General features: G+C 66.8%; 1 protein-coding gene across 1 annotated transcript in view; it reads right to left on the reverse strand.

The window, feature by feature from the left end:
• LOC144486703 (F-actin-monooxygenase MICAL3-like) overlaps positions 1-19,890 on the reverse strand; it is a gene marked incomplete at its 5' end in the record, with an annotated part of 256,125 nt that overhangs the window by 155,926 nt on the left and 80,309 nt on the right. The gene's annotated exons all lie outside the window — the stretch shown is intronic.

Here is a 19,890-nt window from a genome sequence, read left to right on the forward strand (position 1 = left end):
CCACTGTGCTACCGTGCTGCCCAACCACTGTGCTACCGTGCCGCCCAACCACTGTGCTACCGTGCCGCCCAACCACTGTGCTACCGTGCCCCCCCCACTGTGCTACCGTGCCGCCCCCACTGTGCTACCGTGCCGCCCCCACTGTGCTACCGTGCTGCCCAACCACTGTGCTACCGTGCCGCCCAACCACTGTGCTACCGTGCCGCCCAACCACTGTGCTACCGTGCCGCCCAACCACTGTGCTACCGTGCCCCCCCCACTGTGCTACCGTGCCGCCCCCACTGTGCTACCGTGCTGCCCAACCACTGTGCTACCGTGCCGCCCAACCACTGTGCTACCGTGCCGCCCAACCACTGTGCTACCGTGCCGCTCCCCACTGTGCTACCGTGCCGCCCAATCACTGTGCTACCGTGCCGCCCCCACTGTGCTACCGTGCCGCCCCCACTGTGCTACCGTGCCGCCCAACCACTGTGCTACCGTGCCCCCCCCACTGTGCAACCGTGCCGCTCCCCACTGTGCTACCGTGCCGCCCCCACTGTGCTACCGTGCTGCCCCCACTGTGCTACCGTGCCGTCCCCACTGTGCTACCGTGCCGCCCCCACTGTGCTACCGTGCCGTCCCCACTGTGCTACCGTGCCGCCCCCACTGTGCTACCGTGCCGCCCAACCACTGTGCTACCGTGCCGCCCCCACTGTGCTACCGTGCCGCCCCCACTGTGCTACCGTGCCGCCCCCACTGTGCTACCGTGCCGCCCCCACTGTGCTACCGTGCCGCCCAACCACTGTGCTACCGTGCCGCCCCCACTGTGCTACCGTGCCGCCCAACCACTGTGCTACCGTGCCGCCCCACCACTGTGCTACCGTGCCGCCCCCACTGTGCTACCGTGCCGCCCCCACTGTGCTACCGTGCCGCCCAACCACTGTGCTACCGTGCCGCCCCCACTGTGCTACCGTGCCGCCCAACCACTGTGCTACCGTGCCGCCCCCACTGTGCTACCGTGCCACCCAACCACTGTGCTACCGTGCTGCCCCCACTGTGCTACCGTGCCGCCCAACCACTGTGCTACCGTGCCGCCCAACCACTGTGCTACCGTGCCGCCCCCACTGTGCTACCGTGCCGCCCAACCACTGTGCTACCGTGCCGCCCCCACTGTGCTACCGTGCCGCCCCCACTGTGCTACCGTGCCGCCCCCACTGTGCTACCGTGCCGCCCCCACTGTGCTACCGTGCCGCTCCCCACTGTGCTACCGTGCCGCTCCCCACTGTGCTACCGTGCCGCCCAACCACTGTGCTACCGTGCCGCCCCCACTGTGCTACCGTGCCGCCCCCACTGTGCTACCGTGCCGCTCCCCACTGTGCTACCGTGCCGCCCAACCACTGTGCTACCGTGCTGCCCCCACTGTGCTACCGTGCCGCCCCCACTCTGCTACCGTGCCGCTCCCCACTGTGCTACCGTGCCCCCACTGTGCTACCGTGCTGCCCCCACTGTGCTACCGTGCTGCCCCCACTGTGCTACCGTGCCGCCCCCACTGTGCTACCGTGCCGTCCCCACTGTGCTACCGTGCTGCCCCCACTGTGCTACCGTGCCGCCCAACCACTGTGCTACCGTGCCGCCCCCACTGTGCTACCGTGCCGCCCCCACTGTGCTACCGTGCCGCCCCCACTGTGCTACCGTGCCGCCGAACCACTGTGCTACCGTGCCGCCCCCACTGTGCTACCGTGCCGCCCCCACTGTGCTACCGTGCCGCTCCCCACTGTGCTACCGTGCTGCCCAACCACTGTGCTACCGTGCCGCCCAACCACTGTGCTACCGTGCCGCCCCCACTGTGCTACCGTGCCGCCCCCACTGTGCTACCGTGCCGCTCCCCACTGTGCTACCGTGCCGCCCAACCACTGTGCTACCGTGCCGCCCCCACTGTGCTACCGTGCCGCTCCCCACTGTGCTACCGTGCCGCCCAATCACTGTGATACCGTGCCGCCCAACCACTGTGCTACCGTGCCGCCCCCACTGTGCTACCGTGCCTCTCCCCACTGTGCTACCGTGCCGCTCCCCACTGTGCTACCGTGCCGCCCAATCACTGTGCTACCGTGCCGCCCCCACTGTGCTACCGTGCCGCCCCCACTGTGCTACCGTGCCGCCCCCACTGTGCTACCGTGCCGCCCAATCACTGTGATACCGTGCCGCCCAACCACTGTGCTACCGTGCCGCCCCCACTGTGCTACCGTGCCTCTCCCCACTGTGCTACCGTGCCGCCCCCACTGTGCTACCGTGCCGCCCCCACTGTGCTACCGTGCCGCCCAACCACTGTGCTACCGTGCCGCCCCCACTGTGCTACCGTGCCGCCCCCACTGTGCTACCGTGCCGCCCCCACTGTGCTACCGTGCCGCTCCCCACTGTGCTACCGTGCCGCCCAATCACTGTGCTACCGTGCCGCCCCCACTGTGCTACCGTGCCGCCCAACCACTGTGCTACCGTGCCCCCCCCACTGTGCAACCGTGCCGCTCCCCACTGTGCTACCGTGCCGCCCCCACTGTGCTACCGTGCTGCCCCCACTGTGCTACCGTGCCGCCCCCACTGTGCTACCGTGCCGCCCCCACTGTGCTACCGTGCCGTCCCCACTGTGCTACCGTGCCGCCCCCACTGTGCTACCGTGCCGCCCAACCACTGTGCTACCGTGCCGCCCCCACTGTGCTACCGTGCCGCCCAACCACTGTGCTACCGTGCCGCCCCCACTGTGCTACCGTGCCGCCCAACCACTGTGCTACCGTGCCGCCCAACCACTGTGCTACCGTGCCGCCCCCACTGTGCTACCGTGCCGCCCAACCACTGTGCTACCGTGCCGCCCAACCACTGTGCTACCGTGCCGCCCCCACTGTGCTACCGTGCCGCCCAACCACTGTGCTACCGTGCCGCCCAACCACTGTGCTACCGTGCCGCCCCCACTGTGCTACCGTGCCGCCCCCACTGTGCTACCGTGCCGCCCAACCACTGTGCTACCGTGCCGCCCCCACTGTGCTACCGTGCTGCCCCCACTGTGCTACCGTGCCGCCCAATCACTGTGCTACCGTGCCGCCCAACCACTGTGCTACCGTGCTACCGTGCTGCCCCCACTGTGCTACCGTGCTGCCCAACCACTGTGCTACCGTGCCGCCCAACCACTGTGCTACCGTGCCGCCCAACCACTGTGCTACCGTGCCGCCCAACCACTGTGCTACCGTGCCCCCCCCACTGTGCTACCGTGCCGCCCCCACTGTGCTACCGTGCTGCCCCCCACTGTGCTACCGTGCCGCCCAACCACTGTGCTACCGTGCCGCCCCCACTGTGCTACCGTGCCGCCCAACCACTGTGCTACCGTGCTGCCCCCACTGTGCTACCGTGCTGCCCAACCACTGTGCTACCGTGCCGCCCAACCACTGTGCTACCGTGCCGCCCAACCACTGTGCTACCGTGCCGCCCAACCACTGTGCTACCGTGCCCCCCCCACTGTGCTACCGTGCCGCCCCCACTGTGCTACCGTGCTGCCCCCCACTGTGCTACCGTGCCGCCCAACCACTGTGCTACCGTGCCGCCCCCACTGTGCTACCGTGCTGCCCAACCACTGTGCTACCGTGCCGCCCAACCACTGTGCTACCGTGCCGCCCAATCACTGTGCTACCGTGCCGCCCCCACTGTGCTACCGTGCCGCCCACACTGTGCTACCGTGCCGCCCCCACTGTGCTACCGTGCCGCCCAACCACTGTGCTACCGTGCCGCTCCCCACTGTGCTACCGTGCCGCCCAACCACTGTGCTACCGTGCCGCCCAACCACTGTGCTACCGTGCTGCCCAACCACTGTGCTACCGTGCCGCCCAACCACTGTGCTACCGTGCCGCCCCCACTGTGCTACCGTGCCGCCCCCACTGTGCTACCGTGCCGTCCCCACTGTGCTACCGTGCCGCCCCCACTGTGCTACCGTGCCGCCCAACCACTGTGCTACCGTGCCGCCCCCACTGTGCTACCGTGCCGCCCAACCACTGTGCTACCGTGCCGCCCCCACTGTGCTACCGTGCCGCCCAACCACTGTGCTACCGTGCCGCCCAACCACTGTGCTACCGTGCCGCCCCCACTGTGCTACCGTGCCGCCCAACCACTGTGCTACCGTGCCGCCCAACCACTGTGCTACCGTGCCGCCCCCACTGTGCTACCGTGCCGCCCAACCACTGTGCTACCGTGCCGCCCAACCACTGTGCTACCGTGCCGCCCCCACTGTGCTACCGTGCCGCCCAACCACTGTGCTACCGTGCCGCCCCCACTGTGCTACCGTGCTGCCCAACCACTGTGCTACCGTGCCGCCCAACCACTGTGCTACCGTGCCGCCCAATCACTGTGCTACCGTGCCGCCCCCACTGTGCTACCGTGCCGCCCCCACTGTGCTACCGTGCCGCCCCCACTGTGCTACCGTGCCGCCCAACCACTGTGCTACCGTGCCGCTCCCCACTGTGCTACCGTGCCGCCCAACCACTGTGCTACCGTGCCGCCCAACCACTGTGCTACCGTGCTGCCCAACCACTGTGCTACCGTGCCGCCCAACCACTGTGCTACCGTGCTGCCCAACCACTGTGCTACCGTGCCGCCCAACCACTGTGCTACCGTGCCGCCCAACCACTGTGCTACCGTGCCCCCCCCACTGTGCTACCGTGCCGCCCCCACTGTGCTACCGTGCCGCCCCCACTGTGCTACCGTGCTGCCCAACCACTGTGCTACCGTGCCGCCCAACCACTGTGCTACCGTGCCGCCCAACCACTGTGCTACCGTGCCGCCCAACCACTGTGCTACCGTGCCCCCCCCACTGTGCTACCGTGCCGCCCCCACTGTGCTACCGTGCTGCCCAACCACTGTGCTACCGTGCCGCCCAACCACTGTGCTACCGTGCCGCCCAACCACTGTGCTACCGTGCCGCCCAACCACTGTGCTACCGTGCCCCCCCCACTGTGCTACCGTGCCGCCCCCACTGTGCTACCGTGCTGCCCCCCACTGTGCTACCGTGCCGCCCAACCACTGTGCTACCGTGCCGCCCCCACTGTGCTACCGTGCCGCCCCCACTGTGCTACCGTGCTGCCCAACCACTGTGCTACCGTGCCGCCCAACCACTGTGCTACCGTGCCGCCCAATCACTGTGCTACCGTGCCGCCCCCACTGTGCTACCGTGCCGCCCCCACTGTGCTACCGTGCCGCCCCCACTGTGCTACCGTGCCGCCCAACCACTGTGCTACCGTGCCGCCCCCACTGTGCTACCGTGCCGCCCCCACTGTGCTACCGTGCCGCCCCCACTGTGCTACCGTGCCGTCCCCACTGTGCTACCGTGCTGCCCAACCACTGTGCTACCGTGCCGCCCAACCACTGTGCTACCGTGCCGCCCAATCACTGTGCTACCGTGCCGCCCAATCACTGTGCTACCGTGCCGCCCCCACTGTGCTACCGTGCCGCCCAATCACTGTGCTACCGTGCCGCCCAATCACTGTGCTACCGTGCCGCCCAACCACTGTGCTACCGTGCCGCCCAACCACTGTGCTACCGTGCCGCCCCCACTGTGCTACCGTGCCGCCCAATCACTGTGCTACCGTGCCGCCCAATCACTGTGCTACCGTGCCGCCCAACCACTGTGCTACCGTGCCGCCCAACCACTGTGCTACCGTGCCGCCCCCACTGTGCTACCGTGCCGCCCAATCACTGTGCTACCGTGCTGCCCAATCACTGTGCTACCGTGCCGCCCCCACTGTGCTACCGTGCTGCCCAATCACTGTGCTACCGTGCCGCCCAATCACTGTGCTACCGTGCCGCCCAATCACTGTGCTACCGTGCCGCCCAACCACTGTGCTACCGTGCTGCCCAATCACTGTGCTACCGTGCCGCCCAACCACTGTGCTACCGTGCCGCCCAATCACTGTGCTACCGTGCCGCCCAATCACTGTGCTACCGTGCCGCCCAATCACTGTGCTACCGTGCCGCCCAACCACTGTGCTACCGTGCCGCCCCCACTGTGCTACCGTGCCGCCCAATCACTGTGCTACCGTGCCGCCCAACCACTGTGCTACCGTGCCGCCCAACCACTGTGCTACCGTGCTGCCCAATCACTGTGCTACCGTGCCGCCCAATCACTGTGCTACCGTGCTGCCCAATCACTGTGCTACCGTGCCGCCCAACCACTGTGCTACCGTGCCGCCCAATCACTGTGCTACCGTGCTGCCCAATCACTGTGCTACCGTGCCGCCCAATCACTGTGCTACCGTGCTGCCCAATCACTGTGCTACCGTGCCGCCCAACCACTGTGCTACCGTGCCGCCCAACCACTGTGCTACCGTGCTGCCCAATCACTGTGCTACCGTGCTGCCCAATCACTGTGCTACCGTGCCGCCCAATCACTGTGCTACCGTGCTGCCCAATCACTGTGCTACCGTGCCGCCCAACCACTGTGCTACCGTGCCGCCCAATCACTGTGCTACCGTGCTGCCCAATCACTGTGCTACCGTGCCGCCCAATCACTGTGCTACCGTGCTGCCCAATCACTGTGCTACCGTGCCGCCCAACCACTGTGCTACCGTGCCGCCCAACCACTGTGCTACCGTGCCGCCCATCCACTGTGCTACCGTGCCGCCCCCACTGTGCTACTGTGCCGCCCCCACTGTGCTACCGTGCCGCCCATCCACTGTGCTACCGTGCCGCCCAACCACTGTGCTACCGTGCCGCCCCCACTGTGCTACTGTGCCGCCCCCACTGTGCTACCGTGCCGCCCCCACTGTGCTACCGTGCCGCCCCCACTGTGCTACCGTGCCGCCCCCACTGTGCTACCGTGCCGCCCAACCACTGTGCTACCGTGCCGCCCCCACTGTGCTACCGTGCCGCCCCCACTGTGCTACCGTGCCGCCCAACCACTGTGCTACCGTGCCGCCCCCACTGTGCTACCGTGCCGCTCCCCACTGTGCTACCGTGCCGCTCCCCACTGTGCTACCGTGCTGCCCAACCACTGTGCTACCGTGCTGCCCAACCACTGTGCTACCGTGCCGCCCCCACTGTGCTACCGTGCCGCCCAACCACTGTGCTACCGTGCCGCCCCCACTGTGCTACCGTGCCGCCCAACCACTGTGCTACCGTGCCGCCCCCACTGTGCTACCGTGCCGCCCAACCACTGTGCTACCGTGCCGCCCAACCACTGTGCTACCGTGCCGCTCCCCACTGTGCTACCGTGCCGCTCCCCACTGTGCTACCGTGCCTCTCCCCACTGTGCTACCGTGCCGCCCCCACTGTGCTACCGTGCCGCTCCCCACTGTGCTACCGTGCCGCCCCCACTGTGCTACCGTGCCGCCCCCACTGTGCTACCGTGCCGCCCCCACTGTGCTACCGTGCCGCTCCCCACTGTGCTACCGTGCCTCTCCCCACTGTGCTACCGTGCCGCCCCCACTGTGCTACCGTGCCGCCCCCACTGTGCTACCGTGCCGCTCCCCACTGTGCTACCGTGCCGCCCCCACTGTGCTACCGTGCCGCCCAACCACTGTGCTACCGTGCCCCCCCCACTGTGCTACCGTGCCGCCCCCACTGTGCTACCGTGCCGCCCCCACTGTGCTACCGTGCCGCCCAACCACTGTGCTACCGTGCCGCCCAACCACTGTGCTACCGTGCCGCCCAACCACTGTGCTACCGTGCCCCCCCCACTGTGCTACCGTGCCGCTCCCCACTGTGCTACCGTGCCCCCCCCACTGTGCTACCGTGCCCCCCCCACTGTGCTACCGTGCCGCCCCCACTGTGCTACCGTGCCGCCCCCACTGTGCTACCGTGCCGCCCCCACTGTGCTACCGTGCCGCCCAACCACTGTGCTACCGTGCCGCCCAACCACTGTGCTACCGTGCCGCCCCCACTGTGCTACCGTGCCGCCCCCACTGTGCTACCGTGCCGCCCCCACTGTGCTACCGTGCCGCCCCCACTGTGCTACCGTGCCGCCCCCACTGTGCTACCGTGCCCCCCCCACTGTGCTACCGTGCCGCCCCCACTGTGCTACCGTGCCGCCCCCACTGTGCTACCGTGCCGCCCCCACTGTGCTACCGTGCCGCCCCCACTGTGCTACCGTGCCGCCCAACCACTGTGCTACCGTGCCGCCCAACCACTGTGCTACCGTGCCGCCCAACCACTGTGCTACCGTGCCGCCCCCACTGTGCTACCGTGCCGCTCCCCACTGTGCTACCGTGCCGCCCCCACTGTGCTACCGTGCCGCCCCCACTGTGCTACCGTGCCGCCCCCACTGTGCTACCGTGCCGCTCCCCACTGTGCTACCGTGCCGCTCCCCACTGTGCTACCGTGCCGCTCCCCACTGTGCTACCGTGCCGCCCCCACTGTGCTACCGTGCCGCCCAACCACTGTGCTACCGTGCCGCCCAACCACTGTGCTACCGTGCCGCTCCCCACTGTGCTACCGTGCCGCTCCCCACTGTGCTACCGTGCCGCCCAACCACTGTGCTACCGTGCCGCTCCCCACTGTGCTACCGTGCCGCCCCCACTGTGCTACCGTGCCGCTCCCCACTGTGCTACCGTGCCGCCCAACCACTGTGCTACCGTGCCGCTCCCCACTGTGCTACCGTGCCGCCCCCACTGTGCTACCGTGCCGCCCCCACTGTGCTACCGTGCCGCCCCCACTGTGCTACCGTGCCGCTCCCCACTGTGCTACCGTGCCGCCCAACCACTGTGCTACCGTGCCCCCCCCACTGTGCTACCGTGCCGCCCAACCACTGTGCTACCGTGCCGCTCCCCACTGTGCTACCGTGCCGCTCCCCACTGTGCAACCGTGCCGCCCCCACTGTGCTACCGTGCCGCCCCCACTGTGCTACCGTGCCGCCCCCACTGTGCTACCGTGCCGCCCCCACTGTGCTACCGTGCCGCCCAACCACTGTGCTACCGTGCCGCCCAACCACTGTGCTACCGTGCTGCCCCCACTGTGCTACCGTGCCGCCCCCACTGTGCTACCGTGCCGCCCAACCACTGTGCTACCGTGCCGCCCCCACTGTGCTACCGTGCTGCCCCCACTGTGCTACCGTGCCGCCCCCACTGTGCTACCGTGCCGCCCAACCACTGTGCTACCGTGCCGCCCCCACTGTGCTACCGTGCCGCCCCCACTGTGCTACCGTGCCGCTCCCCACTGTGCTACCGTGCCGCCCAACCACTGTGCTACCGTGCCGCCCCCACTGTGCTACCGTGCCGCCCAACCACTGTGCTACCGTGCCGCCCCCACTGTGCTACCGTGCTGCCCCCACTGTGCTACCGTGCCGCCCCCACTGTGCTACCGTGCCGCCCAACCACTGTGCTACCGTGCCGCCCCCACTGTGCTACCGTGCTGCCCCCACTGTGCTACCGTGCCGCCCCCACTGTGCTACCGTGCCGCCCCCACTGTGCTACCGTGCCCCCCCCACTGTGCTACCGTGCCGCCCCCACTGTGCTACCGTGCTGCCCCCACTGTGCTACCGTGCCGCCCAACCACTGTGCTACCGTGCCGCCCAACCACTGTGCTACCGTGCCGCCCAACCACTGTGCTACCGTGCCGCCCCCACTGTGCTACCGTGCCGCTCCCCACTGTGCTACCGTGCCGCCCAACCACTGTGCTACCGTGCCGCCCCCACTGTGCTACCGTGCCGCCCCCACTGTGCTACCGTGCCGCCCAACCACTGTGCTACCGTGCCGCCCCCACTGTGCTACCGTGCCGCCCCCACTGTGCTACCGTGCCGCCCCCACTGTGCTACCGTGCCCCCCCCACTGTGCTACCGTGCCTCTCCCCACTGTGCTACCGTGCCGCCCCCACTGTGCTACCGTGCCGCCCCCACTGTGCTACCGTGCCGCCCCCACTGTGCTACCGTGCCGCCCCCACTGTGCTACCGTGCCGCCCCCACTGTGCTACCGTGCCGCCCAACCACTGTGCTACCGTGCCGCCCAACCACTGTGCTACCGTGCCGCCCCCACTGTGCTACCGTGCCGCCCCCACTGTGCTACCGTGCCGCCCCCACTGTGCTACCGTGCCGCCCAACCACTGTGCTACCGTGCCGCCCCCACTGTGCTACCGTGCCGCCCAACCACTGTGCTACCGTGCCCCCCCCACTGTGCTACCGTGCCGCCCCCACTGTGCTACCGTGCCGCCCCCACTGTGCTACCGTGCTGCCCCCACTGTGCTACCGTGCCGCCCAACCACTGTGCTACCGTGCCGCCCCCACTGTGCTACCGTGCCGCCCCCACTGTGCTACCGTGCCGTCCCCACTGTGCTACCGTGCCGCTCCCCACTGTGCTACCGTGCCGCCCCCACTGTGCTACCGTGCCGTCCCCACTGTGCTACCGTGCCGCTCCCCACTGTGCTACCGTGCCGCCCCCACTGTGCTACCGTGCCGCCCCCACTGTGCTACCGTGCCGCCCAACCACTGTGCTACCGTGCCGCCCCCACTGTGCTACCGTGCCGCCCAACCACTGTGCTACCGTGCCCCCCCCACTGTGCTACCGTGCCGCCCCCACTGTGCTACCGTGCCGCCCCCACTGTGCTACCGTGCTGCCCCCACTGTGCTACCGTGCCGCCCAACCACTGTGCTACCGTGCCGCCCCCACTGTGCTACCGTGCCGCCCCCACTGTGCTACCGTGCCGTCCCCACTGTGCTACCGTGCCGCTCCCCACTGTGCTACCGTGCCGTCCCCACTGTGCTACCGTGCCGCTCCCCACTGTGCTACCGTGCCGCTCCCCACTGTGCTACCGTGCCGCTCCCCACTGTGCTACCGTGCCGCTCCCCACTGTGCTACCGTGTCGCTCCCCACTGTGCTACCGTGCCGCCCCCACTGTGCTACCGTGCCGCTCCCCACTGTGCTACCGTGCCGCCCCCACTGTGCTACCGTGCCGCCCCCACTGTGCTACCGTGCCGCTCCCCACTGTGCTACCGTGCCGCCCCCACTGTGCTACCGTGCCGCTCCCCACTGTGCTACCGTGCTGCCCAACCACTGTGCTACCGTGCTGCCCTCACTGTGCTACCGTGCCGCCCCCACTGTGCTACCGTGCCGCCCCCACTGTGCTACCGTGCCGCCCCCACTGTGCTACCGTGCCGCCCCCACTGTGCTACCGTGCCGCTCCCCACTGTGCTACCGTGCCGCCCCCACTGTGCTACCGTGCCGCCCCCACTGTGCAACCGTGCTGCCCAACCACTGTGCTACCGTGCCGCCCCCACTGTGCTACCGTGCTGCCCAACCACTGTGCTACCGTGCCGCCCCCACTGTGCTACCGTGCCGCCCCCACTGTGCTACCGTGCCGCCCCCACTGTGCTACCGTGCCGCCCAACCACTGTGCTACCGTGCCGCCCCCACTGTGCTACCGTGCCGCCCAACCACTGTGCTACCGTGCCGCCCCCACTGTGCTACCGTGCCGCCCCCACTGTGCTACCGTGCCGCCCCCACTGTGCTACCGTGCCGCCCAACCACTGTGCTACCGTACCGCCCCCACTGTGCTACCGTGCCGCCCAACCACTGTGCTACCGTGCCGCCCAACCACTGTGCTACCGTGCCGCCCCCACTGTGCTACCGTGCCGCCCCCACTGTGCTACCGTGCCGCCCAACCACTGTGCTACCGTGCCGCCCCCACTGTGCTACCGTGCCGCCCCCACTGTGCTACCGTGCCGCTCCCCACTGTGCTACCGTGCCGCCCAACCACTGTGCTACCGTGCTGCCCCCACTGTGCTACCGTGCCGCCCCCACTGTGCTACCGTGCCGCCCCCACTGTGCTACCGTGCCGCCCCCACTGTGCTACCGTGCCGCCGAACCACTGTGCTACCGTGCCGCCCCCACTGTGCTACCGTGCCGCCCCCACTGTGCTACCGTGCCGCCCAACCACTGTGCTACCGTGCCGCCCCCACTGTGCTACCGTGCCGCCCCCACTGTGCTACCGTGCCGCCCCCACTGTGCTACCGTGCCGCCCCCACTGTGCTACCGTGCCGCTCCCCACTGTGCTACCGTGCCGCCCCCACTGTGCTAACGTGCCGCTCCCCACTGTGCTACCGTGCCGCCCAATCACTGTGATACCGTGCCGCCCAACCACTGTGCTACCGTGCCGCCCCCACTGTGCTACCGTGCCTCTCCCCACTGTGCTACCGTGCCGCCCAATCACTGTGCTACCGTGCCGCCCCCACTGTGCTACCGTGCCGCCCAACCACTGTGCTACCGTGCCGCCCAACCACTGTGCTACCGTGCCGCCCCCACTGTGCTACCGTGCCGCCCCCACTGTGCTACCGTGCCGCTCCCCACTGTGCTACCGTGCCGCCCAATCACTGTGCTACCGTGCCGCCCCCACTGTGCTACCGTGCCGCCCCCACTGTGCTACCGTGCCGCCCCCACTGTGCTACCGTGCCGCTCCCCACTGTGCTACCGTGCCGCCCCCACTGTGCTACCGTGCCGCCCAACCACTGTGCTACCGTGCCCCCCCCACTGTGCAACCGTGCCGCTCCCCACTGTGCTACCGTGCCGCCCAACCACTGTGCTACCGTGCCCCCCCCACTGTGCAACCGTGCCGCTCCCCACTGTGCTACCGTGCTGCCCCCACTGTGCTACCGTGCCGCCCCCACTGTGCTACCGTGCCGCCCCCACTGTGCTACCGTGCCGTCCCCACTGTGCTACCGTGCCGCCCCCACTGTGCTACCGTGCCGCCCAACCACTGTGCTACCGTGCCGCCCCCACTGTGCTACCGTGCCGCCCCCACTGTGCTACCGTGCCGTCCCCACTGTGCTACCGTGCCGCCCCCACTGTGCTACCGTGCCGCCCCACCACTGTGCTACCGTGCCGCTCCCCACTGTGCTACCGTGCCGCTCCCCACTGTGCTACCGTGCCGCCCCCACTGTGCTACCGTGCCGCCCAACCACTGTGCTACCGTGCCGCCCCACCACTGTGCTACCGTGCCGCTCCCCACTGTGCTACCGTGCCGCCCAACCACTGTGCTACCGTGCTGCCCCCACTGTGCTACCGTGCCGCCCCCACTGTGCTACCGTGCCGCCCAACCACTGTGCTACCGTGCCGCCCAACCACTGTGCTACCGTGCCGCCCCCACTGTGCTACCGTGCCGCCCCCACTGTGCTACCGTGCCGCTCCCCACTGTGCTACCGTGCCGCCCAACCACTGTGCTACCGTGCTGCCCCCACTGTGCTACCGTGCCGCCCCCACTGTGCTACCGTGCCGCTCCCCACTGTGCTACCGTGCCCCCACTGTGCTACCGTGCTGCCCCCACTGTGCTACCGTGCTGCCCCCACTGTGCTACCGTGCCGCCCCCACTGTGCTACCGTGCCGCCCAACCACTGTGCTACCGTGCCGCCCCCACTGTGCTACCGTGCCGCCCCCACTGTGCTACCGTGCCGCCCCCACTGTGCTACCGTGCCGCCGAACCACTGTGCTACCGTGCCGCCCCCACTGTGCTACCGTGCCGCCCCCACTGTGCTACCGTGCCGCCCAACCACTGTGCTACCGTGCCGCCCCCACTGTGCTACCGTGCCGCCCCCACTGTGCTACCGTGCCGCTCCCCACTGTGCTACCGTGCCGCCCCCACTGTGCTACCGTGCCGCTCCCCACTGTGCTACCGTGCCGCCCAATCACTGTGATACCGTGCCGCCCAACCACTGTGCTACCGTGCCGCCCCCACTGTGCTACCGTGCCTCTCCCCACTGTGCTACCGTGCCGCTCCCCACTGTGCTACCGTGCCGCCCAATCACTGTGCTACCGTGCCGCCCCCACTGTGCTACCGTGCCGCCCCCACTGTGCTACCGTGCCGCCCCCACTGTGCTACCGTGCCGCCCAATCACTGTGATACCGTGCCGCCCAACCACTGTGCTACCGTGCCGCCCCCACTGTGCTACCGTGCCTCTCCCCACTGTGCTACCGTGCCGCCCCCACTGTGCTACCGTGCCGCCCCCACTGTGCTACCGTGCCGCCCAACCACTGTGCTACCGTGCCGCCCCCACTGTGCTACCGTGCCGCCCCCACTGTGCTACCGTGCCGCCCCCACTGTGCTACCGTGCCGCTCCCCACTGTGCTACCGTGCCGCCCAATCACTGTGCTACCGTGCCGCCCCCACTGTGCTACCGTGCCGCCCAACCACTGTGCTACCGTGCCCCCCCCACTGTGCAACCGTGCCGCTCCCCACTGTGCTACCGTGCCGCCCCCACTGTGCTACCGTGCCGCCCCCACTGTGCTACCGTGCCGCCCCCACTGTGCTACCGTGCCGCCCCCACTGTGCTACCGTGCCGTCCCCACTGTGCTACCGTGCCGCCCCCACTGTGCTACCGTGCCGCCCAACCACTGTGCTACCGTGCCGCCCCCACTGTGCTACCGTGCCGCCCAACCACTGTGCTACCGTGCCGCCCCCACTGTGCTACCGTGCCGCCCAACCACTGTGCTACCGTGCCGCCCAACCACTGTGCTACCGTGCCGCCCCCACTGTGCTACCGTGCCGCCCAACCACTGTGCTACCGTGCCGCCCAACCACTGTGCTACCGTGCTACCGTGCTGCCCCCACTGTGCTACCGTGCTGCCCAACCACTGTGCTACCGTGCCGCCCAACCACTGTGCTACCGTGCCGCCCAACCACTGTGCTACCGTGCCGCCCAACCACTGTGCTACCGTGCCCCCCCCACTGTGCTACCGTGCCGCCCCCACTGTGCTACCGTGCTGCCCCCCACTGTGCTACCGTGCCGCCCAACCACTGTGCTACCGTGCCGCCCCCACTGTGCTACCGTGCCGCCCAACCACTGTGCTACCGTGCTGCCCCCACTGTGCTACCGTGCTGCCCAACCACTGTGCTACCGTGCCGCCCAACCACTGTGCTACCGTGCCGCCCAACCACTGTGCTACCGTGCCGCCCAACCACTGTGCTACCGTGCCCCCCCCACTGTGCTACCGTGCCGCCCCCACTGTGCTACCGTGCTGCCCCCCACTGTGCTACCGTGCCGCCCAACCACTGTGCTACCGTGCCGCCCCCACTGTGCTACCGTGCTGCCCAACCACTGTGCTACCGTGCCGCCCAACCACTGTGCTACCGTGCCGCCCAATCACTGTGCTACCGTGCCGCCCCCACTGTGCTACCGTGCCGCCCCCACTGTGCTACCGTGCCGCCCCCACTGTGCTACCGTGCCGCCCAACCACTGTGCTACCGTGCCGCTCCCCACTGTGCTACCGTGCCGCCCAACCACTGTGCTACCGTGCCGCCCAACCACTGTGCTACCGTGCTGCCCAACCACTGTGCTACCGTGCCGCCCAACCACTGTGCTACCGTGCTGCCCAACCACTGTGCTACCGTGCCGCCCAACCACTGTGCTACCGTGCCGCCCAACCACTGTGCTACCGTGCCCCCCCCACTGTGCTACCGTGCCGCCCCCACTGTGCTACCGTGCCGCCCCCACTGTGCTACCGTGCTGCCCAACCACTGTGCTACCGTGCCGCCCAACCACTGTGCTACCGTGCCGCCCAACCACTGTGCTACCGTGCCGCCCAACCACTGTGCTACCGTGCCCCCCCCACTGTGCTACCGTGCCGCCCCCACTGTGCTACCGTGCTGCCCAACCACTGTGCTACCGTGCCGCCCAACCACTGTGCTACCGTGCCGCCCAACCACTGTGCTACCGTGCCGCCCAACCACTGTGCTACCGTGCCCCCCCCACTGTGCTACCGTGCCGCCCCCACTGTGCTACCGTGCTGCCCCCCACTGTGCTACCGTGCCGCCCAACCACTGTGCTACCGTGCCGCCCCCACTGTGCTACCGTGCCGCCCCCACTGTGCTACCGTGCTGCCCAACCACTGTGCTACCGTGCCGCCCAACCACTGTGCTACCGTGCCGCCCAATCACTGTGCTACCGTGCCGCCCCCACTGTGCTACCGTGCCGCCCCCACTGTGCTACCGTGCCGCCCCCACTGTGCTACCGTGCCGCCCAACCACTGTGCTACCGTGCCGCCCCCACTGTGCTACCGTGCCGCCCCCACTGTGCTACCGTGCCGCCCCCACTGTGCTACCGTGCCGTCCCCACTGTGCTACCGTGCTGCCCAACCACTGTGCTACCGTGCCGCCCAACCACTGTGCTACCGTGCCGCCCAATCACTGTGCTACCGTGCCGCCCAATCACTGTGCTACCGTGCCGCCCCCACTGTGCTACCGTGCCGCCCAATCACTGTGCTACCGTGCCGCCCAATCACTGTGCTACCGTGCCGCCCAACCACTGTGCTACCGTGCCGCCCAACCACTGTGCTACCGTGCCGCCCCCACTGTGCTACCGTGCCGCCCAATCACTGTGCTACCGTGCCGCCCAATCACTGTGCTACCGTGCCGCCCAACCACTGTGCTACCGTGCCGCCCAACCACTGTGCTACCGTGCCGCCCCCACTGTGCTACCGTGCCGCCCCCACTGTGCTACCGTGCCGCCCAATCACTGTGCTACCGTGCTGCCCAATCACTGTGCTACCGTGCCGCCCCCACTGTGCTACCGTGCTGCCCAATCACTGTGCTACCGTGCCGCCCAATCACTGTGCTACCGTGCCGCCCAATCACTGTGCTACCGTGCCGCCCAACCACTGTGCTACCGTGCCGCCCAACCACTGTGCTACCGTGCCGCCCAACCACTGTGCTACCGTGCCGCCCAATCACTGTGCTACCGTGCCGCCCAATCACTGTGCTACCGTGCCGCCCAATCACTGTGCTACCGTGCCGCCCAACCACTGTGCTACCGTGCCGCCCCCACTGTGCTACCGTGCCGCCCAATCACTGTGCTACCGTGCCGCCCAACCACTGTGCTACCGTGCCGCCCAACCACTGTGCTACCGTGCTGCCCAATCACTGTGCTACCGTGCCGCCCAATCACTGTGCTACCGTGCTGCCCAATCACTGTGCTACCGTGCCGCCCAACCACTGTGCTACCGTGCCGCCCAATCACTGTGCTACCGTGCTGCCCAATCACTGTGCTACCGTGCCGCCCAATCACTGTGCTACCGTGCTGCCCAATCACTGTGCTACCGTGCCGCCCAACCACTGTGCTACCGTGCCGCCCAACCACTGTGCTACCGTGCTGCCCAATCACTGTGCTACCGTGCTGCCCAATCACTGTGCTACCGTGCCGCCCAATCACTGTGCTACCGTGCTGCCCAATCACTGTGCTACCGTGCCGCCCAACCACTGTGCTACCGTGCTGCCCAATCACTGTGCTACCGTGCCGCCCAACCACTGTGCTACCGTGCCGCCCAATCACTGTGCTACCGTGCTGCCCAATCACTGTGCTACCGTGCCGCCCAACCACTGTGCTACCGTGCCGCCCAACCACTGTGCTACCGTGCCGCCCATCCACTGTGCTACCGTGCCGCCCCCACTGTGCTACCGTGCCGCCCCCACTGTGCTACCGTGCCGCCCATCCACTGTGCTACCGTGCCGCCCAACCACTGTGCTACCGTGCCGCCCCCACTGTGCTACTGTGCCGCCCCCACTGTGCTACCGTGCCGCCCCCACTGTGCTCCGTGCCGCCCATGCTGCAGTCCGACAGTTCCAGAACTCTGCGGCAGATGCAGTGGCCCTGGTCTGTCAGTTTCCCCGTTTGCTGGCCAGTTCGATCGCTGGCCAGCCCGGGACCCCCGCACTGCTGCCCCCCCTCCCCCACCCCCCTCAAGCATTCCCGGGACAGCCCCAACCCACCCCCACATCCCAGAGCGTCCCCATATTCAGCATCCTCCCATCCCCCCACCCTGGCAGAGGCCCCGGTGACCACACCACACCTCCTCCCCCACACCCCGGGAAGCAACCACCCCTTGCAAACTACCACCCCCCTCCCCAAACAGCCCGCCCCGATCACTGGCCTCTCTCCAGCCCTGACCAATCCCAATGCAGACTGGCAGCGGGACCCCTGATGGCCCCACCCCCTTGGTACTGCCTGATGTCTGGTGGGCAGTGTCAAGGTGTCCCTGGGCATGGGAACTTTGCCCCCAGGGCAGTGCCAGGGTCACAGTCTGGCACTGCTAGGGTACCCATTCCCAGGGGGCAACAACCCGCTGTCCAATCCCCTGGGGGGGGGGGGGGCCCCGATTGCTTCCCCTTCACTCCAGCATGGTCTCCTGCTAGTGCGTTGCAAGTGGGGAGCTACTCTAAACCCCAGCGGAGTGAAATACCCCTGGCGGGATGGGAGGTACTATCGGGCTCGGCAAGTTCCGTGCCGGGCCCAATAATCACATTTAAAACAGATGTAAATCACTTACCTCCCCGCCGGTTTCCAGTGCGATCCCAACTGCGCCTGTTCTCCGGCTGTGGGAGGTACGTATCCATCGGGAACGCATGAGCGAATCCCGCGAAATGGCCGACATGCGATTCTCCCATACCGACGTGCCACAAAACGTGCGCGTCAGGATGGGAGAATCCGCCCCCCCCCCCCTGCCATTACCCTGAATCCTGCCACAATCTTCAATCCCATGCAAATAAAAAATCCACCCCCCCATCTACTCTGGTTTATCCTTAACCAAACATCCTGATTGATTTGAGTCAAGCTCAAAGCACATCTCCTTTTGTCACTGAGACCACTTCCCACCATCTCACAACAATATCCATTCCCCACCTCTATATCTCCTCAGAAAACACTTAACTCAGGTAATTTCCCCATTCGGCCTTCTCTTCAGGAAATTATTTTCTTCAAACCTCCCATCCCCCACAACATTGTTTTGCCCACACTCAGCACTCATGACCCCACCTCGATGCTGTTTCCTAGCATCCCCTTGCTCTCAGCAGATATGAATTTGAAAGCCTCAGCCTTGTCCTTACCACCTCCAATGATGTTAGTTTAATCCATTCCCTCCAGTCGTAAACCCTCTCTCATTGGTGTTGCTCTGACTCTGGTCTTCTGGGCATCTCATAGCATTTGACCAAGTGAGGCATCCAGGAGCCCTGGCAAAACTGGAGTCAATGGGAATCAGGGAAAACCCTCCACCTGTTGGAATCATACCTGGTATAAAGGAAGATGGTTGTGCTGGTTGGAGGTCAATCATCTCAGTTCCAGGACATCACTGCAGGTGATGAAGCATCTTCAGCTGCTTCATCAATGACCTTCCCTCCATCATAAGTTCAGAAGTGGGGATAGTAACTGATGACTGCATAATGTTCAGCACCATTCACGACTCTTTAGATACTGAAGCAGTTCATGTCAAAATGCAACAAGACCTGGACAATATCCAGACTTGGGCTAACAAAGGGAAAGTAACATTTGTGCCACATGAGTGCCAGTCAATGACCATCTAGAGAGAATCTAACCATCGCCTCTTGACATTCAATGGCATTACCATCGCTGAATCTCCCACTATCAACATCCTGGGGGTTACCATTGACCAGAAACTAAATTGAACCAGCCACATAAATACTGCGGCTACCAGAGCAGTTCAAAGGCTAAGCGGCAAGTAACTCACCTCCTGAGTGCCCAAATCCTGTCCACCATCTTCAAGGTACAAGTCAGGCTTGTGATGGAATACTCTCCACTTGCCTGGATGAGTGTGGCTCCAAAACAGTCAAGAAGCTCGACCCCATCCGGGACAAAGCAGCCTGTTTGATTGCTACCCCTTCCACAAACGTTCAATCCCTCCACCACCAACACACAGTAGCAGCAGTGTAGCGCATCTACAAGATGCACTGCAAGAACTCATCAAAACACCTTAGACAGCATCTTCCAAACCTACGACTACTACCATCTAAAAGGAGAAGAGCAGAAGATACCAGGGAACACCACCACCTGCAGGTTCCCCTCCAAGCCACTCACCATCCTGACTTGGAAATATATCACCATTGCTTCACTGTCAAAATCCTGGAATTCCCTCTCTAACCGCACCATGGTTATACCTGCACCTCAGGGACAGCACC

The sequence above is a fragment of the Mustelus asterias genome, unplaced genomic scaffold, assembly GCF_964213995.1.
Source record: "Mustelus asterias unplaced genomic scaffold, sMusAst1.hap1.1 HAP1_SCAFFOLD_431, whole genome shotgun sequence".
Lineage (NCBI taxonomy): Eukaryota > Metazoa > Chordata > Chondrichthyes > Carcharhiniformes > Triakidae > Mustelus > Mustelus asterias.